Here is a 14735-nt window from a genome sequence, read left to right as displayed (position 1 = left end):
TTTCCATTACGGAATAGAATTTGTTTAGACAAGCGCTAGATGGGCGGTAAACAACACCAATAATGGTGCCACAATACCGTGGCAGTCTGGGCGTGTTGGTTATTCATGATGGAAAAATACAGCGCAGAGAAGGACGAGGACAAAATGAAGACACATAGGACACACGGGCTTCGCTGTGTTGACTCACAGGTTTTCGAATTCTTTTACTCCTCGCAAGAACATAAACATGTCAAGGGTCAGAGCTCGTGTGTCCTATGTGTCTTCATTTTGTCCTCATCCTTCTCTGTGCTGTATTTTTCCATAATGATGCCACACTTCAGTTCGATGAACAGTTTCAACTATACCTGCTTCATAACTAGCAATGCATTTACAACAGTAATCGATCCCTTTTCGAACAAAAAGTGCGAGGCCACAACCACGTGTTATAGGTACTATCTCGCGAAAGAAAATTGTACCCAGGAATTTCAACAGCTTTATAGCCTTTTATAGCCTTCCTGTGATATCGATGCCCCTTCCAGCTGTGCAAGCGCAGCTGACTTCTGGACGAGAAAGTATCGCTGATGGCCCAAGGGCAAAGTGCAGGCACAGCTGGTATCTGGCAGATGCAGCACGTGAACGCTCGATGTAGGCAATAAGCAGGATTTCAGGCGATGGCTTGAGGATTTTTTTTTTTCGATGACAGACTACACAGAATGAAGCAGGCAGTTAGTTGCAGTACGTTACGGCATCCTGGACTGCTGCGGAATGGTAACTGGCTCCCCTAGGTCGATGCTAGCACCGCTCACTCCAGTGGTAGAGCTCGCGCCCAATACAAACATTTTTCTGGAACAATTGGATCAAGAGGTATTAAAAATGCATTATAAATTGCTGTTATTGTCTGCCCAAACAATAAGGGAAAAATGCTCATCAGAAATTAATTTGTAATATACAAATGGATACTATAAAATGTAAGGATTGAACATTGGAAGCAGTTCAAATTGAGCTAATATTAGAGATTTAGCAGCTCATTGAACTTGGCATTAGCAGTCATGGCAACTATATAAAAAATTCAGGATAAAAAAAAATATTTAAAGAGGAAAACAAAGATGTGCTTCCAACATTGCATGCATTGTACTTGCAGCTTAATAATACTATAAAGGAATTATAGCTCCAGCTACTCTAGTTGCTGAGATGTCCTTTGGGCAAATTTGTATAACACAAAACACAGTATAGTCGAACCCGGATATATCGAACTCGAAGGGGATCGCGAAATGCTTCAATATATTGATAATTTGATATACAGAAATTCGCTTGTGACGGCACTTACAATGCGAAAAAGCGATACTGTATTTGTCGCGTAATCAACCCACTCGCATAATGAACCCACTCTCTACTTTTGCACCCGGGAATTTTGAAAAAAAGAAAGCGTTAAGGTCTGCTCGCTCACATGCAAGCAATTGAGCGATCTCAGCGACAAGCGGCAGCGACAGAGCGAAAAATTTTCAACGTGTTTGAACTGCGTCCCTCTCGCCGCTCGAGCAACCGTGGTAGCTTAAAACGAGGTTTCTGTGTCTCCGCGACAGAACTCGCGAGCGTTTTCGCCTGCATGTTGATGCCGTGCGCCACTCCATTTCGGTCTCCTCATCCACAACTAATTTCTTGGCAGTGTGCCAAGATGCTGCGCAGCGATAACGTCGGGGCGCGTTTATCTTTTGATAGCTCCTTCGGTGGCGGGGAGCGAACTTGGCAGAGTGCCCGTGATGGCTTGATTGCACAAGCCTGGTTCGATTTATCACGCCGCGCTTGGGGCGGGCGTCATGATCACAGCAGCTGACCGCATGCTTTCGTTGATTCATACATGCAAGGATAAACAACTCCCGCAAAAAGAAAAAAAAATATAATAACTGCCGCTTCTTAATGTCCGAACAGCACAACAATAAAAAAGGATGACTCGCAAAAAAAAAAAAGGAGAGCTGCCGCTTTTTAACGTCCGCAGGCACCACAGCCACCTCAGCCACCGCGCGCGCAGAGGGGTTCGCAACACGATGGAAAAATACAGCGCAGGGAAGGACGAGGACAAAATGAAGACACATAGGACACACGAGCGCTGACTTGCAGCGCTCGTGTGTCCTATGTGTCTTCATTTTGTCCTCGTCCTTCCCTGCGCTGTATTTTTCCATCATGAATAACCAACACGCCCAGACTGCTACGGTATTGAAGTTCGCAACACACGCTGGAGAAAGCGTTGACGCCTGTCTGAAAACGGGCTGAGCTGGCTTGGCGCATGCGTAGCGCGTGCTGAAGGAGAAAGATAGCTTGGCAAAAGGATGGGCACACCCACGCACATGGCTTGCAAACGTCATGTGTTGGCGCGCGGAAAACAATAACTGCAGATGCGCGCGCCTTTGGGGAATGGGCGCAGCGCTGCCCAGACCAGCCGTCGCCGAACTGTCCCCTCTCATTCCTTCCGCACGTGGCTTGAAAACGGCACGCGGCAAACGGCCAAGGGTGATGCGATCGTCTTTGGGGAAAGCACGCTTTCCAGTGCGTGGTGCGAAGTTCGATATATCGAACGACCGGTGAAATTAAGTTCGATATATGACGCGGCTTTCCTATACTTTTACATGGGATTTTCAAGGGGATATTCCGCAAGTTCGATATAACCAAAATTCGATATATCTGGGTTCGATATAACCGGGTTCGACTGTATCCGGGTTCGACTTTATTACCACCGCGAGAGTCGTCTGCTAGTAGTAACAAGCGCCATCTTTGGAGCGCTACTGAGCCTAGCTGGCCTCGTGTGCACGTGCTACCAGGCGGCGATAGCCTACTCAGGTAATCATCATCATCATAAGGTTATGCTCGTCTTTTTCTTTTTTTTACCTCCATGATGCTTGTAGTCGTCGCCATTTTGCGGGGTGGCTCCGCGTCTCGTTGTCATTGTTCCTTCGTTCCAACCGTGTTCATTGCTTCGTTCCACCGTCTACCGTGTTCTTGGTGCCGCATTGCGATGAGGCAGTACGCAAGTTATACAGCTGCTTCTAAGCTGAAAGCTTTCGAATACGTGCTACAGCATAGCAACTGCGCTGCCAGCTGGCACTTCAGCGTCAACGAGTTCTGCATAGTGCGCTACTAGAGACAGCGATTGCAGTGTCAATACAGACTCGCATCAAGTCTATGATCAAGAGTAGAACTGTGTGGTCTGCTGTGAGCATTATAGCACGGAACGCAGGCAATGATGATGAGGCTGCGTGCGGTAAATAAAGTGCTTTAGCAATTTAGGCTTTAGGCGACCCTGTACTTTTATAGCAAGGGTAAGTTCTGCTTGAAAGTAATGTTTTGGTTATATTTACAATAGCTCAAGTTACTGACAGAGAAATAACTCTAGTTACTGACATTCTAGTAGAAATTAAGAAGAAGAAATGGACATGGGCAGGACATGTAGTGCGAAGAGAGGATAACCGATGGTCGCTTAGGGTAACAAACTGGATTCCAAGGGAAGGAAAGCATAGCAGGGGGCGGCAGAAAGTTAGGTGGGCGGATGAGGGTAAGAAGTTCGCAGGGGTCAAGTGGATGCGCAGCTAGCACAGAACCAGGTTAATTGGAGAAATATGGGAGAGGCCTTCTTCCTGCAGTGGGTATAGTCAGGCTGATGATGATGATGACAATATCTGACCTAAGAATCCCGATTCGCACCTATTTTCCCCGTGTAATTATCGCACCCCCCAACTTAGCATCAATTTTCCACGAAAAAAGTACGAGCATTATGCGAGTAAATACGGCAGATGGCCAGGAGCTTTAGGCCAAAGACGCTGTAACGAGTTTCAGCAGGAAGTAGCTTCCGATAGTGACAATGGTCTCCACTCAAAGTTAATGTACTGCTGTAAGACGGCTCTGACGGCCACTCTGGAAGCATCCATCATCAATCTCAAAGGACTGTTGCCGGATGAATGGACCAGAAGCACGGTGTTCGTGACTGGTTGTTTTGTGGCAGTAAAGGCAGCCCGGGCTTCTGGTGACCAAGAAATGGCAGAGGGTGAGCCAGCAGTTGACCGGAGCAGGTCAGTGAGCGGGCGAAGCAGCCCTGCACAGTGCGCGATGAAGCGCTTGGAAAAATTTGCCAGCCCCAGGGATTGCTGTAAGTGGTGCAGTGTTGTAGTCTGGGGATAATGGACAGCGGACGCAAGAGGGCGAATACCCTCCGAGGACATGTGATGACTTAAGAACTCGAGGTCAGAGGCACCAAAAACACATTTGGAAGCATTCACAACCAGGCCCTACTGCTGTAGATGCTTGAACAGAGCACGTAGGTGTTGCTCATGATCTTCAGGCATAGAGCTGGCGATGAGAACATCATTCAGGTACGCGAAGACAGGCGGCAGGCCCCACGTGACCTCAGCCATGAACCGCTGGAAGGTTTGAGCCAAATTGCGTAGTCCAAAAGGCATCCGCACATACTCAAACAAACCAAAGGGCGTCGTAATGCTGGTCATAGGTATGTCGGTGGGTTCGATGGGTTCGATGGGAATTTGGTGATATGCCTTCACCAGGTCAACTTTGCTAAAAATGGTGCAGTCGGGGAGGCGTGACGTTAAGTCCTGGATGTGGGGCAGCGGATAGCTGTCGGGGACAGTCTTGGTATTCAAGGCCCGATAGTCGCCACAAGGACGCCAGCCACCGGGATCCCACTTAGGCATTAGATGCAGCGGAGATGTCCGCATGCTGGACGATGGGCGTATAATGCCGAGCTGCAGCATGCGGTCAAACTCATGTTTGGCGATAGCGAGACAGTCTCCAAACAAGCGGCGTGGTCGAGCATCTGTGGGTGGACTCCGGGTGATGATGTGGTGTGTGACCGTATGTTTTGGTGCCTGAGTGAGGTTACATGGCTTGGTGCTTGGTCAGCTCCGGGAAATCCGCCAGCACTTTATCGAACTTGGAGGAAGGTATCAGCGGATGCCCATGGGAGCAAGGTCGGTCAAGACTCAAGATGGAGAAATGAGTCAGACAGCCAGTAAGGCGACGACGATGCACGCTAACGTTCATGTCGAGGTATGAGAGGAAGTCCGAGCCGATGATCAGGTGAACCACCATCTGCGATGAGGAATACTGATCAAAAAGTGCGGCCAAGCCCGAAGTCTAGGGTGAGAGATCTTAATCCATACATGGCTATAGACAAGGCACTGGCAGCATGGAGCGACTGCCCTGATGACTTGGAACAATCAGCCTTAGTCAGTGGAATTGCACTGATTTCTGTACCCGTGTCTATGAAGAACCAGGTGTTGGAGAATGTGTCAGTTACCATAAATAGGTGGCTCAGACGACTGGCAGGACCACACGCCGCCGTTAGTGATCCTAGCGGGTGTGTCTCGAGCACGAACAGGACGGTGTACATTTCGTAGCCCGGTGTCGAAAATGCCGATAGTACCAGCAGAGAACTGGAGGGCAGGGACTCTGAGCTTGACATGTGCGCGAAAGAGCACGATGATCGAGACGAGGCGGCTGGGTCTCCTGTGGTAGGCTGCAGAGTGCAGCGACCGAGGCTGCAAGCTCATCAAGATGGGCCTCCAGGTGTGAAATCGCTGGGTCTGTAGGCGGCAAAATTGCAGTGACGAATGGGGAGGTCGCCTCACGAATGTTATCGGCGAGCTCAGCCAGGCGGTCGAGGGTGACGTCACCGGCTGCTGCAAGGGCGAGGCGAATGGGCTGGGGAAGGCAGAGGAAAAGCTGTCGAAGTAACGCTGAGTGGTTAGAAGTATTGCTCTCGCCGAGAAGCTGGCACATCCGGCGCAAAAGCTGGGAAGGGCGGCAATCACCAAAGTCTTCCTTGGTAAGGGGCTGATAGAGCGGGAGCATTCCAATGGCATAAATCTCTCCAGCACTTTGGTTTTCAGGTGCTGATAAGGTGCATCGTCCATGGTGGCGGAGAGAATGTCGGGGAGCTCCCCAGCAATGTCGGAAGGAAGGCTCGAGGTGACATAGTAGAATCGTGTCGTCTCCGAGCTGATGTGGGCAAGGTAAAATTGCGCCTGAATCTAGTGGAACCAAACGTGCGGGTTCTGGAGACAAAGGTGGTAGATGCAACCTGCAGTGACGAGATGTTTTGCGGACATGAGTCCTGTTTCGTGAATGCTACGGGATTAGTCATTTCTCGTCACCAGATGAAGGCCTAACGAGTGAAGGAACAAGACTGCTGTTGATTGGTACCAGAATAAGGCTGCCTGCAGAGACTGCATGAGCCACCACCATGCGCTGTTTTTTTCTCTTCGATATCCGTGTTCCGGGTACCGCCCAAGAGGCCGCTACACTGTCCAATCTTTCCGTACCTACTGACATGGCTATGGAAGTTGACACCAACCAGAGACCTAAACGTACAGCTGAAACAGCCCCCCTACGCTCTTTGCCCCCAAAATAAACAGAAGCAAAAACTAACGACTGATGAATGACAAATCAGGACCTCATTACAAATCTTACCTAGAAAAACTAGAAAAATGGTTGGAAGCAAAACTTGATAGCCAATTTCAAGAGTTGTTGCAACTACTCAAAGTAGAAATAGAAATTTGGGCAACAAAGATCACTACCCACATATTTCAGAAGGTTCAAGAGCAGCATGGCCCTCTGCCAGCAAGAATTTAATGTATGGCAGTGGAACTGCAGAGGCTTTAAGTCTAAAAAGGACCTACTGCAGATTCTAGCACAAATTAATAAACCTGACATCATTGCTCTCCAGGAGAATAAAGGACATACCAGCCCGGCCCGATATAAAGCTTTCATTAAGAAAGACGCGGGTACCAACAAGAAACGGCTAATTGCAACCTTATTACAGAGAAACATTACAGTCATACAGCAGCAATTTGATAGTGTCCAGGCCAGTTATAGGCTATTGGAAATAGCACCCAAGAAACGTGGAGATAAAAACTTGTTCATCATCCCGCCGGGATGGCGCAGTGGTTACGGCGCTCGGCTACTGTTCCCAAGGACGCGGGATTGAATCCCGGCCTCGGCGGCAGCTTTTCGATGGAGGCAAAAAGCAAGGCGTCCATGTGCTGTGCGAAATTTCTGCTCCACTACGGCGTCTCTCATAGCCTGAGTTGCTTTGGGACGTTAAACCCCACAAACCAAACCAAACCAAAAACTTGTTCGTCCTAAATATCTATAGCCCGCCATGAGACAAAGGCATCAGCCTATTTGGTCTTTTAAAGAAAGCAGTTGAGCTAGCCAAAGGGGCGCAACTCCTCGTGGTAGGAGACTCAATGCTACCCACACAGAATGGGGATACATAAAATCTAACAGAAAAGGAATTAATCTATGGGAAGCCATGAGAGACTTAGGGCTCTTTCTTCTTAACGACCCTCAAACATATGCGCACATAGGAGACAGCGTAAGCAGAGATACAATGCCGGACCTAACCTTCACTAAAAACATAATAGCAGGGAAATGGCTGAACACAGGAAACCCAACAGGCAGCAATCATTGTATCATACAAATCACCTTCCACACTAACACAAATCAACATCAACCAAAACCAGAATTAAGGACTAGGACAGCTTTCGAAAACTAAGAGATCGGACACAGCCCCTAATTATATAGAAGATCTAGAAGCATGGGTTACACAACTAAAAAAAGACACTTACTGTTGCCACCCAAAATATAAAAACACCGGAGGAACAGTCCCTTGCTGATACTAAACTCTTGGATCTCTGGAGGGGCACACAAAAGCGTCCTAAACAGATGGAGGAAACAAAGGTGTAACAAGAAAGTAAGATCCAATTGAACAACAGATCGAGTCCCACGCACAGGGACCAGGCAAACAACAATGGGGACAGATCCGTGATGGACTAAACGGCCAACTTGGGACCAAAAGAGCCCGGCTTCTGCTTAGACACCTCTTAGATCCCACGCCCAATAAGACAGCAAGTAGATCTCACATGAATTAAATCGTACACGAATACCCAGGTACAGATGCAGATCTGCTAAGCGAACTCCAAAGCCGATATCTCAAGACCAGTAGCAACCCCAATGCCACCTACGAGTACAAAGGAGTTGCTAAGGAAGACTTAGACAAAGAGATCGTGGACGCGGAAATTTGCGCTGTGATTGGCCATTTACATACTACCTCGGCACCAGGGCCAGATGGCGTAACCAATAAAATGCTAAGAAACATAGATCTAAAGTCAGTCTGAGCAATTACAGACTTAATGAATGAATATTGGAACAAAAGTGAACTTCCGCAGACGTGGAAATATGCGAAGGTTGTCTATTCCTACATACAAAAAGAAACTAAGCATAGAGAACTTAAGACTTATCTCTCTTATGTCGTGCTTAGCTCTGAACTTATGAAACATGTTATTCTAAATAGGCTTCAGAACTATGCAGAAGAGAACGACCTACTGCCCAGCTCAATGATTGGCTTCAGAAGTCAACTCCTACACAGGACGTAATGCTTCAGTTGCATGCAGAAGTAATAGATCCCCCTAATAAAACTGGAACCAAAGCCATTCTTGCCATGCATCTGGAAAAAGCTTTCGACAGTGGCTCTCACAAAGCCATTCTCCAAAACCTCTTCAACATCAATGCAAGGAACGAAACCTTTAATTACAATTATTCCTTTCTCTCGGGAAGGACTGTGGAGCTAAGTATCGCAGAACAAAAATGCCCAGCTGACCTTCACAATGTGCAGGTTTTTAGAAGGAATAAGGATAGGTTGATAAGGGAAATTTTAGAAGCATATGTGATCAGGAACTCGGAAGACCAATGCGTTAGCACGCCTTCGGTGGTACTGTTGAAAAAGGAGATTTTTTACGCTTAACGTTAAAGTTAAGGTAAACTAAAGGGAGAAGACGGTGCATTATAGTTGTCAGTGCAGCATTGTTGTTGCCTGCCTTTTTGCAAGACAGTTGAGCACTCAACAGCTGAACATTGCTTTATCTGTGCATCCATTGACAACACTGAAAAATGCATTCTTTCTGAAGAAGTGAAAATGAACAGAAATAAATTTGCCGACGACTGTGTTGTGTTTAAAGAAATTACATGCACAAGAAATATTGCAGGATACTTAAGAAGCTATTTCCCTCTGGTGTACAAATTGGGGTATGCAGTTAAACACTGATAAAACGGTACTTTTAAGAGTAAGAAGGAAAATATACCCGTGTTCCTTTACATATCAGCTTAACAACAATAATATTGTTACAGACGAAGGAGGAAAAAGAGGGTAGTGGCATGGGCAGGAGCGCGCACGCGAGGCCTGCTCACAGATTCATTAAGCGTCATCTCACGACCATCGAGCATCTTCTTTCTGTCCTTTGTTCTCCTGTTGTCGTCGCTTGCCGCCACGTAACATTTGGTGGAGGCGCGGGGTACGTCATCCCCATCCTCGCCTTGGAGCATCGATGCCATCTGTAAGCCGGGACCATCGCCAGGGACATCGCCGAGCAGCTTCGTCCCAGCCTTTCAAGCCCAGACCTGACCAACACCCACCGCCCAGCCCCCAGCCCGGACCTGAAGACAAGGAGAACAGGCAGACCAGTCAGAACCGAGACGAAGGACCCGAAAGACCAGAATGACTCGAAAGAACCAATGGACACGAACACGAACCCCCGCACAAGCTGCCCGACGTGACCTCGAGCCATTGGTCCCATGGACTCTGGTGACGGATGGTTGACAGCTCCAGGAGAGGCGGATCAGCCACGCATCAGACATTGTACCGGCAAGCCGTTCTATTCTTACTTCTTCCTCTTCTTCAAGCATCTAGACACGGCCATCATCATGCCATGGAATCATCATTGGTAAACTTGTTCGTCTATGATCGGGACGATCGCTCGGTGGCCCCGGGTCATGTTACGGACGAAAGAGGAAGAAGAGGGCAGTGGCATGGGCAGGAGCGCGCGATCTAGGCTCGCTCACAGATTCATTAAACGTCATCTCACGGCCATCGAGCATCTTCTTTATGTCCTCTGTTCTCCTGTTGTCATCGCTTCCCGCTACGTAATAATATTTTAGAGGTGGAGTCATATAATTACTTAGGGGTTACGCTTACAAATAAATTAACTTATCAGAAACTTCTGCTGCTGCACTTTGCAAACTGTGGTTTCTTTAGCGAAAACTTAGGAATGCTCCTGCCAGTACTAAGCATCTTGCCTATTGTGGCAGTTGTACGGGACCCCCATAAAAAAGATATCATACAACTCGAGCATGTGCAAAGAAAAGCTGTGCGGTTGATATTTGGCAAATATAAAAGACATGATCCACCATCTACTCTTATGAAACAACACAACATACACACCCTAGAATCCTGAAGGAAGGTCAGTCGCCTCATCCTGCTTCATCACTGCCTATAAAGAAATATGAAAATGAAGTTGCCTAAATGCGTCAAAGCTCATTGTACGAGGAGAACCAGACACACGCAGGAACACTCACTGGCACCAATTTTTGCCCACACAAACACATTTAAATATAGTTACTTCCCCAGAACTGTACCCAATGGAATGCTTTACCTTTCATATTTTTCTGTCCAGCAATTTTGCAACAGAGTTGGAACGTCATCTCCTTATTTCATGAGTTTTGGTTTTGGTTTGTTTTGTGTTGCGATGCCTGTCTAGGTAGACTCGTGATAATTCAAACTCTAATAATTCGTACTTTCAATTAATTCAAACAGAAATTTAATTTTTCGTTGGTTTGTCATGTTTTCAATGTATTTCAACGCCGCTTAATTTAAACACCGCAGTTTGGTTAATGCATACTTTTTGCTTGTCCATACCGAAAAATGATTGGCTATCGTTTCCTCCACTGGCCGAAATCTGAGTTCTTATAACACTAAAACAGTGGAAAATGTGAAAATAAGCGCATTATGACTTAAAAAAGAAAAAGTGAGGAAGAGCCTAACAAACAAATGTTCGAAACGAAACAAAAGCCTCCCGAAGGACGAGACGCTGCTCAACTTTTTGTGGCTTGCTAGCCAGTTCAATGGAGAAAATTCGAAATTAAAACAACACTTAAAGGGCCACTGTCCAGGGAAGGCCCTTTTAAGCAAAGGAGCCCAGTGTTTCGATCAGGTACCGGAGATAGTCTGTGCAAAATGCTACAGTGACACGCGCGCCACAAAGCATCGAAAATACAATTCAAAGCTCTCTCATGCTCTCCTTTGGGAAGCCAGCTTCCCCGTTTCCTGCGCTGGCCCGACGGCCCACAATAATGACGTACGTACCGCGAACGACGTCCATTGGTCCGTCTCGCTGACTGATGGGAGAAGGATGGGTGTCTACCGCTCGCTGCGCACTTTTCCCTCGCCACGGCCAGACTGAATCCAGCGGCGCGCGCTCCCTCGGCCGTGTTTTTTTTTTTTCTTTTTCTTCGCGCTCGCGGAGTGCCACGCCCCACTTCCCGCCAAACACGGAGGAGGAAAGGGAATTTGTCTTGCGGAGGCTAGACGACCTCGGGCAGGAGAGTGAAAAACCTTTGCGAGGGAACGGAAGGAGAGAAGCAGGACAGAATCGGGTGATTGCGGTGGCTGTAACTGCGTTATTAGTTACTCTTTTCAAAAACATTTTGCGGCCTTGCGTTATAGGGGCGAAGTCTCACAGTCACCGGGGAAGAAAATATTTTCGACCGGAGGGTGGACAGTGGGCCTTTACCCTCAAAACTTGTGGAAAAAACTACTGTCTGCCTGCGCTTGTCAAAATTCTCAAAATTGCAGGAGAAAGAAAAAAACAAAATAAAGGATGCGAAAGTGACGCGAGTAGTGTCGGCCGACTGCGAATCACGTAACCGCTCGTGCTTTTCTTTCCCTGGGTTGCCCGCGTCGGTAGCACCACATTCTCCGCGAGGGACGTATCGGACGCTCTCTGTGAAAGAAAAATTGGCAGCCATAGAGGAAGTTGAGGCAGGCTGGAACGAAGAAGACTGCTGTAGCATTGAAGTATGGGATAACGAAAAGTATGCTGACAACGATTGTGAAAGCGAAAGACAAGTTGCAAAACAACGCAACTCGCTTTGCTCCTGACAGAAAAAGGCTTAGGGAGGTGGCGCATCCGGAGCTTGAGAAGGCGGTTCTCCTTTGGCTTAAGCACGCTCGGAGCTCCAATCTACTAGTAAGTGGACCGATATTGTGAGAGAAGGCGGAAGAACTGTCTGTGCGCTTTGGAACTGACAATCTCAAGTGTAGTGGTGGATGGGTGTCGCGATTCAAGGAGCGACATGCCCTCGCTTTCAAAACTGTAAGTGGAGAAGCAGCAGCGGGGAATGAGGCGGTTACTACCGGCTGGCAGCAGACACGTCTTCAGAGCCTACTGCTTGAACACTCCCTGGCGGATATTTATAATGCTGATAAAATGGAACTATTCTTCAAGTGCCTGCCTCAGCAAACATTGTGTCGCAAGGAGGAGCATTGTACCGGCGGTAAGCTGAGCAAGTAGCGACTCACAGTCATGGTTTGTGCCAATATGGATGGTAGCCACAAGCCCGAACTTTGCATTGTGGGCAAATCAAAGCATCTGAGGTGCTTTAAAGGCGTCCGAACTCAACCCGTTTCATATGCAGCAAATTCACGGGCATAGATGACGCAATCATTGTTTGAAGAGTGGCTGCAGAAACTTGACATGGTTTTCTAGCGCGATAAAAGAAAAGTGCTGATGATTGTTGACAACTGTCCCGCTCACGGTGATGTGGAGAGCCTGGAAGCAATTCGTCTTGAGTTCCTCCCTCCAAACACAACTGCTGTTCTCTAGTCCCTGAATCAGGGGGTGATCAAATGTTTGAAGATAAACTCTTTAAGAGGATGCTAATATGCATGGAGAAGACTAAGGTAATGTTCAACAGCCTCGGGAAGGAACAGCAGTTTACATTAGGTAGCGAAGTACTGGAAGTAGTAGGCGATTATGTCTACTTAGGACAGGTAGTAACCGCAGATCCGGACCATGAAAAGGAAATAACAAGAAGAATAAGATTGGGATGGAGCGCATTTGGCAAGCACTCGCAGATTATGACTAGCAGCTTACCGGTATCGCTCAAGAGGAAAGTATACAACAGTTGCATCTTACCTGTACTCACCTATGGGGCTGAAACGTGGAGGCTAACCAAGAGAGTTCTACTTAAGTTGAGGACAACCCAGAGGGCTATGGAACGAAAAATGGTAGGGGTAACATTAAGAGATAGGAAGCGTGCAGAGTGGGTCAGAGAAATAACTCAAGTTACTGACATTCTAGTGGAAATTAAGAAGAAGAAATGGGCATGGGCGGGACATGTAGTGCGAAGAGAAGATAACCGATGGTCGCTTAGGGTAACAAACTGGATTCCAACGGAAGGAAAGCGTAGCAGGGGGCGGCAGGAAGTTAGGTGGCTGGATGATCAAGTTAAGAAGTTCGCGGGGGTCAAGTGGATGCAGCTAGCACAGAACCGGGTTAAGTGGAGAAATATGGGAGAGGCCTTCGCCCTGCTGTGGGTATAGTCAGGCTGATGATGATGAATATGCATGGAAAATTTCATGTCGTACAGCGTAAGATTTCTGTCGTCGGTGGGAATGCTAGCTGATGCATGGAGTGCAGTAACGCCAGCAACGATATAAAACTGCTTCCAGCATGCCTTCCACATACCAGGCCACAGCAGTTGCCTGACTGCGCTCAAAATAAAAATGAAGACTACCTCCAAATGGAGAGCGATGATGCAGGGCTAGTACTTTCTGCCCTCCAAGCACACAACATAGCTGCTGACCTCAGTGACGATAACCTCTGCGTATGCAGGGAAGACACTCTGCACGACTTGGTAGCTGAGGTGCTGCCAGCACAGTACAGCAGCGAAAGTGAAGAGGAGAAATCGGAAGAGTAATCCTCTGTGACAGCAGCACAAGCCTTCAACTACCTTGCCGGGGTCCGGAAATTTCTGAGTGCAGCAGAAAACTGAAAAAGAACTGGCTGCTCTTACTGGAATAGAGAACTAATTCATGATCTCTTCAAATAGTCTATAATAGAAATTTCCAATAAACTTGTTCTGGCTCCTTCACCTCTGCTGTTTTTATTGTGTAATAAAAGATTAGAACTGCTTAAAATGGGATTTAAGTGGATACTTAATTATGATGTGCACTGTAATCTTGCTCTGCATGCTTCACTGCAATGCCTGACTGCGTGGGCTATGCAGTGAAACGTCCTCAAAACGTAAGGCTGTTTTGTGGTGAGGGACCTTCCCTTGTGTGTGCAAAGTGACTGGGTGAAAAGATGTTCTTACTTTTGTTTCATGTGAAATGCAGACAACCATCTGTTCATCATATAAAATTACTTTGATGGAAACGGTTTTCGACAGTTCAGGTGGTCGTAGTGGTTGGTTTATTTTTTTTTTTTATAAATAATCAAAAAGAAGGAAAAGAGTATTGCCGGCCGCGGCAACTGCTATCTAAAAAACTGAAGCACTTGAGCTGCGGCCGGCGGGAAGGAAAAGGGGATAGGGAGAGGATAGCGAGGGGAAGTAGAGAGGGGAGCGATAGGAAGAAAGGACAGGGGGAGCTTTGTACATTATTTACAAAGTAAAGACGGTCAACGAGTTCGCATCGCTCGCGCGCAAGTGTCCGAGCACTGTCCACAAATGCCTGCGTGCGAGCGGCCACTGCAATTGTTTACAAAATATATACATTATATATATATATATATAATACCATTAATGTATATACATTTGCCCATTCGAGCTTTTGGTCAATTCGAACGTTTTCTTCTGATCCTTTGAAGGTGGAATTAATGATCTGGTGAATGCAGGTCCTTCCTGAACAAAAACCT

General features: G+C 47.2%; 1 protein-coding gene across 5 annotated transcripts in view; it reads left to right on the top strand.

The window, feature by feature from the left end:
• Window positions 1-14735, top strand: part of LOC146172058 (ubiquitin carboxyl-terminal hydrolase 8-like) — a 469773-nt gene that overhangs the window by 385307 nt on the left and 69731 nt on the right. The window lies entirely within an intron of this gene.

Source organism: Amblyomma maculatum, unplaced genomic scaffold, assembly GCF_055883805.1.
Source record: "Amblyomma maculatum isolate TAMU_Amacu unplaced genomic scaffold, ASM5588380v1 scaffold_14, whole genome shotgun sequence".
Classification (NCBI taxonomy): Eukaryota; Metazoa; Arthropoda; class Arachnida; order Ixodida; family Ixodidae; genus Amblyomma; species Amblyomma maculatum.
The sequence above is the reverse complement of the archived record's forward strand: the minus strand, read 5'-3'. Positions and strand labels throughout refer to the sequence as shown.